We start from the raw sequence: 13,777 nt of genomic DNA, 5'->3' as shown, positions 1-13,777 counted from the left end.
AGCCGTGGCCGGGCCAATCAAGTCCGCCGAGCGCTCACGCTTCGATATCGGCTTTGAAAGCAAGCGAGAAGCGGGCAAGAGCCGGTTCTGGCAGAAGACCTGATCATGCCGATCCGACCACGCGGCCTTTCCCCTCCTCCACGCCGCCACGCAGCACCGCGCCGCCTTTCTTCCTGCTTCGCTGTGGCCGAGAAGGCAAAAACCTCACCAGCACGCGTGAACGCGCAGATCAAGAGAAACCTACAGCTCCAAAATACGCCCAGCAGCGATAGATGTAGACAAGGCCCCGTTTTTCGGACCAGCCGGATTACTGCTAGCAGCTGGACGAATACCGGGCGCGCCGCAGAGGACGGGTTGCCGGCGAAACAGGCCAGAAGTGGGCCGAACTTTACGCATCGGCATCGGAAGGCCTGACGCGGACAGGTCATGGAGACGAAAAGATGCGAGGCGCCGCTTGCAGCCGATTCGAGGCGAGACAGGGAGTCAGGGATCTGGCGCGGAGCAGGCGTAAGTTAATCGAGCGAGATTGAGCTTGTTCAAGAACTTGGGCAGTTGGACGGCAAAATTGGCGGGGATCATGTCGCGGAGAGTAAGAGTATGGAAGGAGTGTCGAGGCACGAAGGTAAAGGACAGACCAGCGAGGCAGAGGCTGGGGAGGGATCGTGGCCGGAGAGGCGAGTTTGGAGGAGAGGTGAGGTGTGGATAGGAGGAAGCAGATGGCCGAGGGGCGGCAGGGGATGCTGCGACCGGAGAGGGAGGAGGAGGGGAGGGTCAGGCGAAGAGCGGCGAGGGCGTTCTCTATGAGATTCGCAGGCAGGCGCCCGCCGGATGAGGAGGGCAGATGAAGCCCACGGTGGGCGTTGGAGAAGCTCAGCAGAGGAGAGGTGAGCCGTCGGGGTCGAGATGCGAGGACTTGAAGCCCTTGAGGCAGGGCCAGCGGTCATCGCCTCGCGGCGGCGGCGGCCGGCCGGAGAGGCACGGAGGAGGGTAGGATGACCGAGGATGCATTGGGCGGGTCAAAGTTGGGGTTTGACTTTTTGAAGTGGGGAGGAAGCTAGTTTGGGGCAGGTTATTTATTGGAGACCTTATTATTAACGCGAAGAGGGAGACGACGACTCTACAGGATTGGGCAACTTTGAATCTAGCACCGATGAAAGAGAGAGGTTTTTTTTTTTTTTTGTGAGATTATTTTTTTCTTTTTTGGGTAGGTTTTGAATTACTGAAGCCGCCGTCGTAAATTTTAGTTAGCGTAATGAACTGTTGCTAACTTTCATTAATGTAATTAACTTCACCCCATGATTGATTTAGGCCTTTGACCGCTTAATTGTAGCCTTCCTATCCTCTTTTTAAAGAAACACTAACGGCCTAAGTTTATGATTATGAGCCGCTAGCTCATTTACGGAAATGAGCTACCGATAAATGAAATGATGGATCAACTGTACATGTATCTTTTAATAACTCATTCCTAAATGAGCTACCGATAAATGAAATGATGGATCAACTATACATGTATCTTTTAATAACTCATTTTGTAAAAGAAACCACCACCTTAAACTTATTTTTTTTCTTTAGGATTAATAGCAGAAAAATAGGTAAAATTATCAGATTGGTATATTTTGTTAATCCTTAGTGACACGTTGAGATATTTTTTTTTACTTCGGCTATAAATTTGTATATTTATGTGGACTACGACAACAAATTAGCTTATATTTTGACCGGAGCTAAAATTCTGACCAAATTGAGTCACATGACTCCTCACATGTAGCTGGTGTAGATTAAGTGCGCTTAAGTGACAGGGTAGCTAAAAGAAGAACAAAAATCCCCAATTTGAACTCTCATCTCTATTGACTAAAAAAACTATTATATATGCACAACTTTATACTCTTATCATAACCGATCCAATAGTTAAAGTTCAAATTTACAAAAATTCCGCTCTCTTTATTAAAATTCCCAAACGTGATGAAATACAATTTACCTTTGTTCCTCTTACTAAGCTCCCAAACAAAATTCTATTTCTTCTTTCGTTCTTCCCTCCTTTTGTCGGCATCCCCTTGTTGGGATTTTGTCTTTAATTCTTTATGTAACTTCATGAGAATTAGATAGGGTTAGAGTTCTATCATGATTAGGAGTTTGAGTTCTATCATGATTAGGAGTTTGGGTTTTATCATGATTAGGAGTTTGAATCTTATTCTAATTAGGAAGTTAGGCTAGAGATAGAGTTTTGGTTTCCCTATATATATTCTTCTATTGGTGGAGGAAAAACCATGAAGAAAAAAGTAGAGATGTAGTAGATGAGAGAGAGAGGGGGAGTTTCGTAGTCTTTATCCGTACAAAAGATTACAAGGAGTGGGCTTTGGAGAGAATATGAGAGTTGATTATGTATGTGAGGTTGAGAGATTGAGAGAGAGTTGAGTGGTTCCTCTTGTAGTTCTCCCTGATACATAGTGAATTTCTCGTATTGAGGTGGCAAAGATCTCTTGGCCCGCACAAGAGAGGTGGAGGTGCCACTACGAAGCAGAAGATAGTGAGGATCATGAAGGCATCCAATTGGGAGTGCAGGTGTTCTGATTTGAAGTGCGAAAGAAATAGAAGACTCTAGCGAGAGAGGCAAAGTTTCAAGACGATGATGGTATATCTTCAATGGAGTTTGGGAATCAAAACCAAGGTGAAGATTGTTGGGATTTTATCTTTGATTCTTTGTGTAACTTCATGAGAATTAGATAGGGTTAGAGTTCTATCATGATTAGGAGTTTGGGTTCTATCATGATTAGGAGTTTGGGTTTTATCATGATTAGGAGTTTAAATCTTATTCTAATTAGGAAGTTAAGCTAGAGATAGGGTTTTGGTTTTCCTATATATTCTTCTATTGATGGAGGAAAAACCATAAAGAAAAAAGTAGAGATGTAGTAGATGAGAGAGAGAGAGAGAGAGGGGGTTTCGTAGTCTTTATCTGTACAAAAGATTACAAGGAGTGGGCTTTGGAGAAAATATGAGAATTGATTATGTATGTGAGGTTGAGAGATTGAGAGAGAGTTGAGTGGTTCCTTTTGTAGTTCTCCCTGATACATAATAAATTTCTCGTATTGTTGCCCCGTGGTCGTAGGTCGAAGTTGATCGACCGAACCACGTAAATCTCGGTGTTCTTATTCTTGATTGTGGTTGTTCTATCTTATTGATTTGGGTTGGCTTCCGAGTTGCGCATATCGTGGTACGCGGGGAGACTAAAATTCCCCAACACCCCTTACCTTCTGTTCTATAAGTAACTTAAAAGCAGAGTGTAAAACTTGTGTCAACTTAAGTGGATAGCAAAAAGTTGTCCACCAAACTTTTTAGCTATTGATGTTGTCTAGGGATCCATGAAAAGATATGAAGAGTTTTTTATATATATAAATGAGTGGTTAAAAAGTTTGGTGGACATCCACTTAAGTTGACATAAGATCAACTATATATATATATATATATATATATATATATAACGAGAGAGAGAGAGAAGAGGAGGAAACGTGAGGTGAGCTGGCAGCGGTAGGAAATTTCCACGCAGCCAAAAGCTCATCTCCGTTTTCTCCATATATACTACTACTACGGTATATATATACCTACGTACTATATTATATATTAACCTAACCTCAGTATATATATACCTTACCTAGTATACTTATAATACTTAGTAATAAGTAAATAATACCTATATAGTACCTAGTAATAATATTATAGGCTATATATATACTGATATACGTAATACTACCATATATATAGTATAATATTACGCGTATAGCTAATATATATATATTATAATATATACTATATTTAATATAGCTTATCAGATAGCTACTGTACTAACCCAAACTCAAGTGTTGTATATAATTAAACTGGCTTCAAAAGCATGATTTATTTTCCTTCATCTTTATCTTCTAGTCATCTTCTTTCAAGAGACTGAAGATTGAATATTGCATGAATTGTGGAATAATGAAGCCTACAAAAAGTTCAAATCATACTAAGGTAAGCCTTCCAACCTAGGAATGCATTAAGGCTTCGTTTGGTATGTAGGAATGAGGTGGAATAGAATGATCATTCTCACTTCTCATTCCTTCCTACCAAACACACCCTCTTTTTTGAAGTTAGAATGTTCATTCTCACTTCTCATCAATTCCCACTTTATGTGGGAATGAGTATTCTCAATGAAATGATAGGGAATGAGCATTCCCACTTAAATGGAATCCATAAAATATACAATTTTAAAATACGTTCATTCCCACTTTATTTTATAAATTATACTCAAACGTGAGAATGAGAATGGCTATTCCATTCTCACATTAATTCAATTCCATTCATTCTTCCATTCCATTCTCATTTGAGTCCATTCCCACGTACCAAACGAGGCGTAAGCTCAATCTGTCTATTTTAACGGTATACTGATAAAATATCCTTCTAGTTACCTATATTATATGGTTTAATCAAGCAACAGAGCTACCTAACTCTAAGCAACATAAGGTTTATGGTAGTTTCTTTCTTGCATTTAATATTTTATTATCCCCCCCCCCCCCACACCCCCCACCCCCCACCCCCTCCAATGTTCAATTGTATTACTCCGCAACTTATATTAGGCAAAAATATGTAGAAGGCAAGGTTGTGTCTGCTATTTTTTTCAACAATTAGATAACTATGTCAAAGTTGGGGGGCAATGGCATACACGCAAGATACTCAATGCTCCTTCCAGTGCAAAATTATTATTATTATTATTAATTTTGCTTTGACGAGGGATCCTCCTCTCACTCCTTCAGATCATGTGTATTAAACTTTCACAGTCCTTCAAATCATGCGCATCAAACTTTTAACTTCGGCTAGAAAGCACTTCCCAACATTATACTACCTACCTCGGATATTTCTAAAAAATAAACTTTTATAAATATATCTTGGAGAGTCAAAAACTGAGAAGTACTGCTTATTATCGCCCGGCTGGACCCTCTTCGGTACCCCAGCTCGATATTATGAATGGTCCGATTAAAGCCTGGCGGCCTGGGGAGTGGTACAATTCTCTTTTCCTACTTTTTCAAGTAAAGATGGGGTCCACAGCCAGTCAGATAATGTAATTTTATTGCAAGCTGGCGGCTGGAGATTGGCTATTATTGCCATCACTGTTCACATAATGGGACATGTGGGTCCCCCGTCAGTTGTCGTAGATGAGTGGTGAATCTCTGACTCTGAATTTCACAGTTTTCTCCCCTCTTCGGAGTTGCAGCGCGTGAGCTTCGCTTTTATCGGAGCAGGTCAGAGTAAAATCCGACCCGACCAGTATTGGTTTCGGCTGTTGTTATAATTGTTGTTGTACATAATGTGGCGACGGCGGGATCAGCTGAGTATGTGTTTCGTAGGCTGAGTTTTGCAATACAGAAAGGATTAGCGGCGCAGCTTGTTGCCCGCTTGTCATCATCACACGTGTAATATATATATATATATATTTTTCTTTTTTGGTTAAAAAAAAATTTAGAACAGAAAAAAAGAAAGAAAAAACAGCATATAAAGGCATTTTAAAAGTTTCTGGGTAAAAAAAAAATTACAAGTAGTATTTAAGCCCGTACTTGTATGGATTATTTTGATTTCTTTTGCTTATGTATATCATATTTATCGGTCTATACGCCTTCCAAACACATTAAATTGTCCTAGCATAATAAGATGGATGATTGATTATATTTTTTCTAGAGTATAACTTTCATATCATATACTAACTAATACACTAAATGGGCATGAAGGAAGAGAAAATGAGAACAACAATTGAGAACATCTTTTTGCTATATTATGAGAAGAAAAGAATAGAATCTTCTATTAATTAAAGTAGTAGTTTCAATGGTAGGTTTTTCTTAGATATATTATAATTTTAAATTTGAAATTCAAAATTAAATATTTAGCCATAAATCTTCTTTGCAAATCTAAAAAAATTATGATTTTTAAAACTAAGAAATTTGGAATTTTAATGTCCCAAAATTTCAATCATTGCTCAAGTTTTTGTTAGTACCTTTGTTTTGATGATGATTTACAAACAATCCCTAACATCGTTTGTCTAGTATTTGTATTTGCTCATTAGATATTCTAGACAAACATCGATGTTGAAGGTTGGTTGGATTGCGCTTACAAGATCACATTCAATGAAGGTTGGAGGAACACCGGAGTGAAGCTATGCACATTTCAAGTCAAAGATTCAAGATCAAGTTTCATCCGCAAACCAAGACAAGCTCATTGAAGATCTATAGCTTGGGTATAGTAGTATAAGTTTATACTTTGTGTGTTGAATTGAAGATCTATAGCTTGGGTATAGTAGTATAAGTTTATACTTTGTGTGTTGATACTTAGAGCTCAAACTATACACACAATAGCTTGGGTATAGTAGTATAAGTTTATACTTTGTGTGTTGATACTTAGAGCTCAAACTATACACACATATTGCTTTCGTTTTTATTGTTTTCGTTTAAGTTTAAATCGTATAAATATGAAACTAAAAGTTATATACATATACATATATACTAGTTTCCTATTTATCGATTTTGTTTTAAAATAATGTGTTTAGCCATATAAATATGAAACTGATGGATATAGTTATATTTACAAAAATTGTTTCATGTTTATACATGCTTACAATGATTTTATCAATATCAAGCTTTAACAAATCAATGAAATCATGTTTATTTGTAAAAGTATGTGTTTATGGATTAAAGATCAATATCAAGCTTTAACAAATCAATGAAATCATGTTTATTTGTAAAAGTATGTGTTTATGGATTAAAGACTTAATTACACCTTTAACAAATCAATGAAATCATGTTTATTTGTAAAAGTATGTGTTTATGGATTAAAGACTTAATTACACCATTTTATATGTTTTCCTAAGTCCATTAATCCACTCAAATTGAATATGCAAGTTTGTTTGTCAAAAACATGTGTTGTTAAGTTTTTATATTTTTGGACTATTTTACAAATTAATGAGTTTTCATAATTGGGAAGTGAAAATTAAAAAATTCTTTTTGTAACATATTCATTATCATATTTATAAATATTTTTCAAAGTTTTATATTTTTTGAAATTTATTTAATATTTTTAAACAAAGTTTAAAGTTGGAATTTATTGTGCAAATCAGGTTGTGTGCATGATTGAGTCGACACATGAACAGTGACGAGTTGACTCATGAAGCCATGTGCATTTAACATTTTAGTCTGATGAGTCGACCCATGAAGTCATGATTCGACCCATACAGTCATGAGTCGACTCATGACCTGGATGAGTCGACCCATCAAGTGATCGTTGCACAGTAACGGTTATTTTTCAGATTTTGCTAATTTTTTATTTTTATGGGTTTTTATTGGTTTCTTAGTTTGTTCTCTGTACCCTATATATAACTCATTGCCTTAATCATTACTAACTACTAAGAAAAGTTTTAAACAAGTTTACAAGGGGTTTTAAAGTTTGTTTAGTGTGTTTATAAGTTTTGTTTGTGATGAGATTTTCACAAGAGGAAGAAGAGATCATCTTTAGTGTTTGAGCTTCAATCTCTCATCTCTCTTACTCTTGTATTCTTAGAGAATTTTCACTAAACTGAATTCTAGTTTTACATATTTATATTTGTTATTTATCTTTTCACTAAGCTAGATTTACAATTGAGTTTAGTTTTGTTATTGTTTATTATTTCACATACAACCATTGAACTTATAGTATTATCACACATTGTGTAATTTGGGTTGTGGATGTAATTGAGTAAGCTTACACTTAGTTCTCATCTTGTATTAGAGAACAAACCATTTGTTATTATACTTATTGTGAGATACACTTTGTAATACACTTGTACACCGAGAGGAGTGTGTGGTGAGAGACGGAGTCAATTCCAAGAGAAGTAACATTGGTAATAAAGCTTAGGGAGAGGTTGTAAATCCGAGCACTTGAGGAAGACGACACGGGCTAGGCCAACACTTAGAGGGTGTAGAGTATGGTTGCAAGAGTGTGAGTTGTGAAAGTTTTCGGTAAGCTAGAAAGCCGATTGTGTAAATATTTTCGGTGAATGTTAAAAACTGGTTGTGATAGTGGAGATTCTCCTCGTGAGTGAGGAGTGAAGATGTAAGTTGAGGGTTACCGAACTCCGTGATCATATTGTGTGTTTGAGTTTGCCTTAACGTATTATTTGTGCTCATTGCTTATTGCTTTCTATATCGCTATTGTCTCATGTTTATATCATCCTTAGTTTAATTGCATATTCTTGCTCACATATCTTATTGTATATCATAATTGCTAGGATATTACTAATAAGTTTTAATTTGGTATTAATATCGGATTAGATTAGCATATTACCCTATTCACCCTCCTCTAGGGTAATTCTATTTGGTATCAAAGTAATTTCATTTAGTATCAGAGCTTGGTGCTCTTTGATTTGTGGCTTAACTGCCTTGAGTTGAAGATCATTGCTCTTATGTTTTTGCTAATCTAGCTTTGATAATTATTCATATTGCTTGCATAATATACCATGGATATGCGCTGCACCTAGCTTAGGTTATACCATTAATATTGCTCCTAGAATAAATAATTTCCCTATACTCAATGGTGTGTTAGATTTAAACTCTTTGTTAGATCTAAACACTTCGATTTATGGGAAATTATTGATTGTGCTTATATTGTGCCCACGTTAGAGAAATCCAAGTGGAGCAAACATGATAAGAAAATATTTACAATGAATAAGCTCTTGTTAGAATTTTTGCTTAACGCATTTGACTCATCGTTCTCTAACAAGCTTGATTCATTTGATAGTGCTTACACATTGTGGAAAATTTTATAGAAGCACATCAAGGAACTTGGAGGCGATCCGATGAGCTTTCGTTGCTTCCTCTTCAAATTCTATTAAAGCATCATCATCATGCACACGGTCACTAGGTGATAGCCCTAGTATTGTAAGCGAGTCTGATTCTGATGATGAACTATCCATTAATGAACTCGCATGTGCATATAAAAGATTAATGCATGTCTACCCGAAGTTGTATAAAAATTTTATTGATTTGAAAAGCAAGCATGTTGAACTAAAATCTTACATGAGTTGTTAGCATCTAAGTTTGATATGATTTCTAATGAGAATGTGATCCTCAAAGAGAATAATAAAAAATTAAAGTTGGATCATGATTCCTTAATTTTAAAAGTTGCTAGCTTAACTCATGAGAAAGTTAATGCCATGTTAGAAGTAGAAAACATTAAAAATAAAGTTAGTTCTTTTGCTAACACTTATATATGTTCTATTTCTAATAACAATGCATTTGTGAAAGTAAATAAGTTGAATCATGTTAAGGACTGCATATCATCTTTAGATTCAACCCTTAAAATATACATTGATAATAATAAGAAATTTATGGACTTGTGTGTAAAGTCACGTGTTAATTCTTCCAAATCAAACACTCACTATGCACACATGTATGACAAAGTTTATAAGTGTTCTATTTGTGGCCGAAAAGGCCATATTGCCAATTTTTGCTATGATGCATAAAAACCTACAATTAATAATCATATTACTCCTTATGCATCCCATCAAGTTTCTTCATCATCACATACACATGCACATGCACATAAAGTTCATCATAAACATGCTAATGTGTATAAATGTAATCTTTGTGGTCGCTTTGGCCATTTGGTAAAATTTTATTCTGATTTACAAAAGGTTTCATATTTACCAAATGTTTATAAAAGACACTGTATGTTTGAATGTAATCTTTGTGGTAAAGTTGGTCATTTGGCAAAATATTATTTTAATTTGCAAAAAGCTTCAATTTCGCAAAATGTTCCAAGAAGATCACCTTTGTTTAATAATGTTTATCATTTGTAAAATAAATTTAAAAGACCATCTATGTTTACAAATGATTCCCATGCACAACCACAAGGTCAACATAAATAAATGCACTCTTTTCATTGCACGTATTGCAATCGAAAGGGCCATTTACACAATTATTACTTCGACCGTGTTAGTTCACCAAATACGCCCAAAAGGGATTATAATCCTAGGGCTTTGAGCTTTAATGATAGAGGTTATGCCCCTAAACTCTTCGGTACCAAGAGTATTTGGGTACCAAAACATGTTTGATCTTTAAGAACAACTTTTTTAGTTTTTTAGTTTTTCATATTCTTAAAGATGATTTTTATTTAGATGTTATAAACAAAATGCAAATAATTTTATAAAATTTTTAAAAGAAAAGGGAAAACTTGGTATAAGATTTAAAAATATATCTTTCATAATTTTTTATTCTATTTTATAGATTTTCTTGCTTTCACTTTTTATGAATTGATAAAATTTTCACCAAGAAGATTTCCTTGATCAAACACTTTTAACATAAACACTTTTTAACATACTTTGTTTTTGAATTTATGTATGAGAGGTTTACGTTTGATCAATCCCCTAGATTTATTAATTTTTCTTCCAATTCATGTTTACCGGGTGCCAAATATTTATATAGGTTGGAACAAGCTCAAAAAGCTTGATATAGTTACCTCTCTTGCTTTCTTGTAAATTGATTTTGGATTGTTTTATCGTAAGCATACTCTTTTGACCTTTATGGATAAAACATTTAAATATTTTGATATTTCTATTTGCTTAATCCTTCAAAAATGATGATTTGTAAATTAAGTATGTTTTTATGTGATTATGGTTAGATTTTGATTTATAATTTAAATTGATTGATTTGATTTTCATTTGGACTTTCATGATTGTCATGATTTTCATGATTCTCATGATTTGTTTTCATTTAAAAATAATTTTCATGATTCTCATGTTTTTCGTTCTTTTGATTTCATAAATCTATATATTGTTTTTATGTTTATATATTGAGAAACTAATTTCATAATGATATATCTATATGTGTTTCTTTTATCATTTTGAATGTGAGTTGGGATAAAGATGTTTTTATTTATATATATGGTTACTCACATATGTGACTAGATGAAAATTGTGAGAACTAGAATTTTCCAGTCCGGTTGACCGCAGCCGGTCGATCGTCACGGTCGACCGCGAGACCTGCAGAAAGTTTTTTCCTGTTTTGAGTTGGTTTCGGATTTCTAAAGCCCATATTCATTTTCTCTGGTTTATATATCAAACTTTCATAAATTTTCTTAGTTTTCTAAGAACCCTAACAGCCACTAAACCCCTACAAACCCTAATTTGATTCTTGGAGAATATTGGAGGCTTTCAAGTGGATTTTTCAGGTGATTTTGGCTTTTGGATTGGAGATCTGCTTTGGCTTTCCATCCTAAAATGTTTTTCTATAAGTTTCAGGCGAGTTCATCTCTGCTAATCCCCTTCCTAGTTTTAAAAATATTTTTGAAGAATTTTTAACATGTTTCATAGAGCCAAAATTAACTAGTTTTTGAATAAAAGTCAATTCTTTTATATTATATGTATAAAGACTAGGTCTTTTCATGTTAAAAAGTTTGAGAATGAACTTACAGAAGTTTTCAAGATCTGAGAATGATTTAAAACGTTGTTTAAAGTGAAGAAGGAGATTTTTTTTCTTCATTTTGAGTTTTTATGCATGATTTAGGGTTTTAAATATCAATTTACTGCAAATAATCATGTTACATATGTGAGTTGTTTCCAGAAGATTTTATCTGTTGTAGACCTATTTTTCCCGCAAGTTTCATGTTGGTATATATATGGTTGCACCATACGAACATGTCATGAATACAATATATGATCACATCTTTAGAACCTAGAGATTTCGGCTCATGGTCGACCGCGCCCTAGCGGCGGTCGACCGCATGCAGGACAGAGGCCCGGATAGGCCCTGGAACCCATCGCGGTCGACCGCTACATATTCGTGGTTGACCGCCAAGCTGCATTTTGGCCTGTGTATGTTTTCTTCGTTGTTTTGCTTTTTGAGTGATTCTCTCGACTTTGCACTGTTATGATATAATGTTTATGAGCTGTTTAACATCTGAAATGTCAGTAAACACCAGATATGGACACGTACACCAAGATATGTACACGTATGTTTAAAATATGGTGTGTTAACATGATAAATAGGAAAAATACACAAATATTATGTTTCCGGAATAGGAAGATGAAACCTATTTCCACAGGGCGATTGAGTAAGAGTATTACAAAAGTATCGTCATATTATGTTTTTGGGATAGGGAGGTAAACCTATTGCCGCAGAGCGATTGAGTAAAAATATTACAAGAGTATCGCTAATGTATAAGAGATACACATTTGTAAGTAATATAAATTATAAATTGGTTTCTATTTTTGAATACCCGCGAGTAGGGTGCTTTCTCTGAGACCGTGACTTACACAACATGGTTTTTGGTTGGCTTTTGGTTGGATGAGTTCCTTTTATGTTAGATCCATCTACCCAAGTGTAGATCAGAATGAGATATTTGTTCTACAGGTTTGAGGTTTGGAGTATTATCTATCTATTTGTTTGTTGTTGTTCATTTATAGAGTTTAGAATTATTATTTAGGGAGTCACAATTTGAGACATGGTATATACATGAGGGTTTCCTTGTATAGATTATTTCGCTTGACGTACTAACTCTCGTGTTGTGGATTCCTAAATACTAGTCTCTAGTTAGATTTATATGAATAGTTCTATACTTATGTATTCTCTATATTTTCTATACACTCCTACCCCTTCCCCCTAGGGAGAGGTGGAGATGTTCTCGCTATAGTACTTTGACGCTCGTTGTTTTCCCCCTTTCAGGAAGCGAGTCCAGTGCATGGAGAGTCATAGGTTGATGAGATTTCTGCATAGATCTCACCTAGCTATTTATTATGTAGTAGTTAGTCAGAACTCCATAGTTAGTTGATTATGTCCAGACTCTAAACTTGTATTTCATTTTGAAGAGGCTGAGAGCCGTAGTGATACTTTATTTGACTCTTTATATTTGAGGTTTATTTCGGATTCAGAGATACTTCTATTCTACTTTTGTTGGGCTCATTGATGACTATTCTCTTATTTGCTTCTGTTGTTCTATTTCTTTTATTTGTCTGTCGGTACATTCACTTATTTATTGTTTCCACTAGAGAGATAGTTACTGTGATGGTGAAACATTTCATAGCATGGTGTTTGGTGCTTGACATGTTTGATAATCCGGGTTTCACCTTGGACTGCAGCCTTGCGTGAAACCTGAGGCGTTACAGTTAGTATCAGAGCTCTAGTTCTAATATCCTTAGGATCGTCCCTGTGTCATATTGTGGAGTTAGAATAGAGTTTCCTAGGAATCGTGTATACAGTCTGCTAAGAATCTAAGAATTCCTAGTGTGAGTGAGGACGTATTATATATATACGCGGGAAATTACAAATATCTTTTTTATGATAAACTATTTGATTTGAATAATAAGGCATGCTATGAGTAATATGTGATACGGTTTACTTATTGGTATACGTTATATCTTTTTCTGCTTGAGATTCTATTTACTGCGTAATAAGCTCTACTTCTATATTATAGATGTCAGGAAGAGGACGTGGACGCCGAGGTACTCATGCTCAAGGAGCTGAGTAGGTTGATAGAGAGCCTAAGCCACAGCAGACTCCGTAGTACTAAGTGGATCTCATAGCACCGTTAGCAGCTCGTCTGGAAGTTATTGAGGAGTAGTTAGCAGATCAAGGTTGGTAGAGAACACCCTCTCAGGAGGAGATACCAGAAGGGACACTGGTAGTCAAGCCACCACCTTCAGTTGTTGATGGAGTGGCTGAGCAGAAGGCTTGGCTTTGTTTGGTAGAGAGGTACCAGAAGTTGAAGGCTCCAGAGTTTCATGGTTCGACGGACT

Source organism: Asparagus officinalis, chromosome 9 (assembly GCF_001876935.1).
Source record: "Asparagus officinalis chromosome 9, Aspof.V1, whole genome shotgun sequence".
NCBI lineage: Eukaryota > Viridiplantae > Streptophyta > Magnoliopsida > Asparagales > Asparagaceae > Asparagus > Asparagus officinalis.
This window is presented reverse-complemented; position numbering follows the sequence as displayed.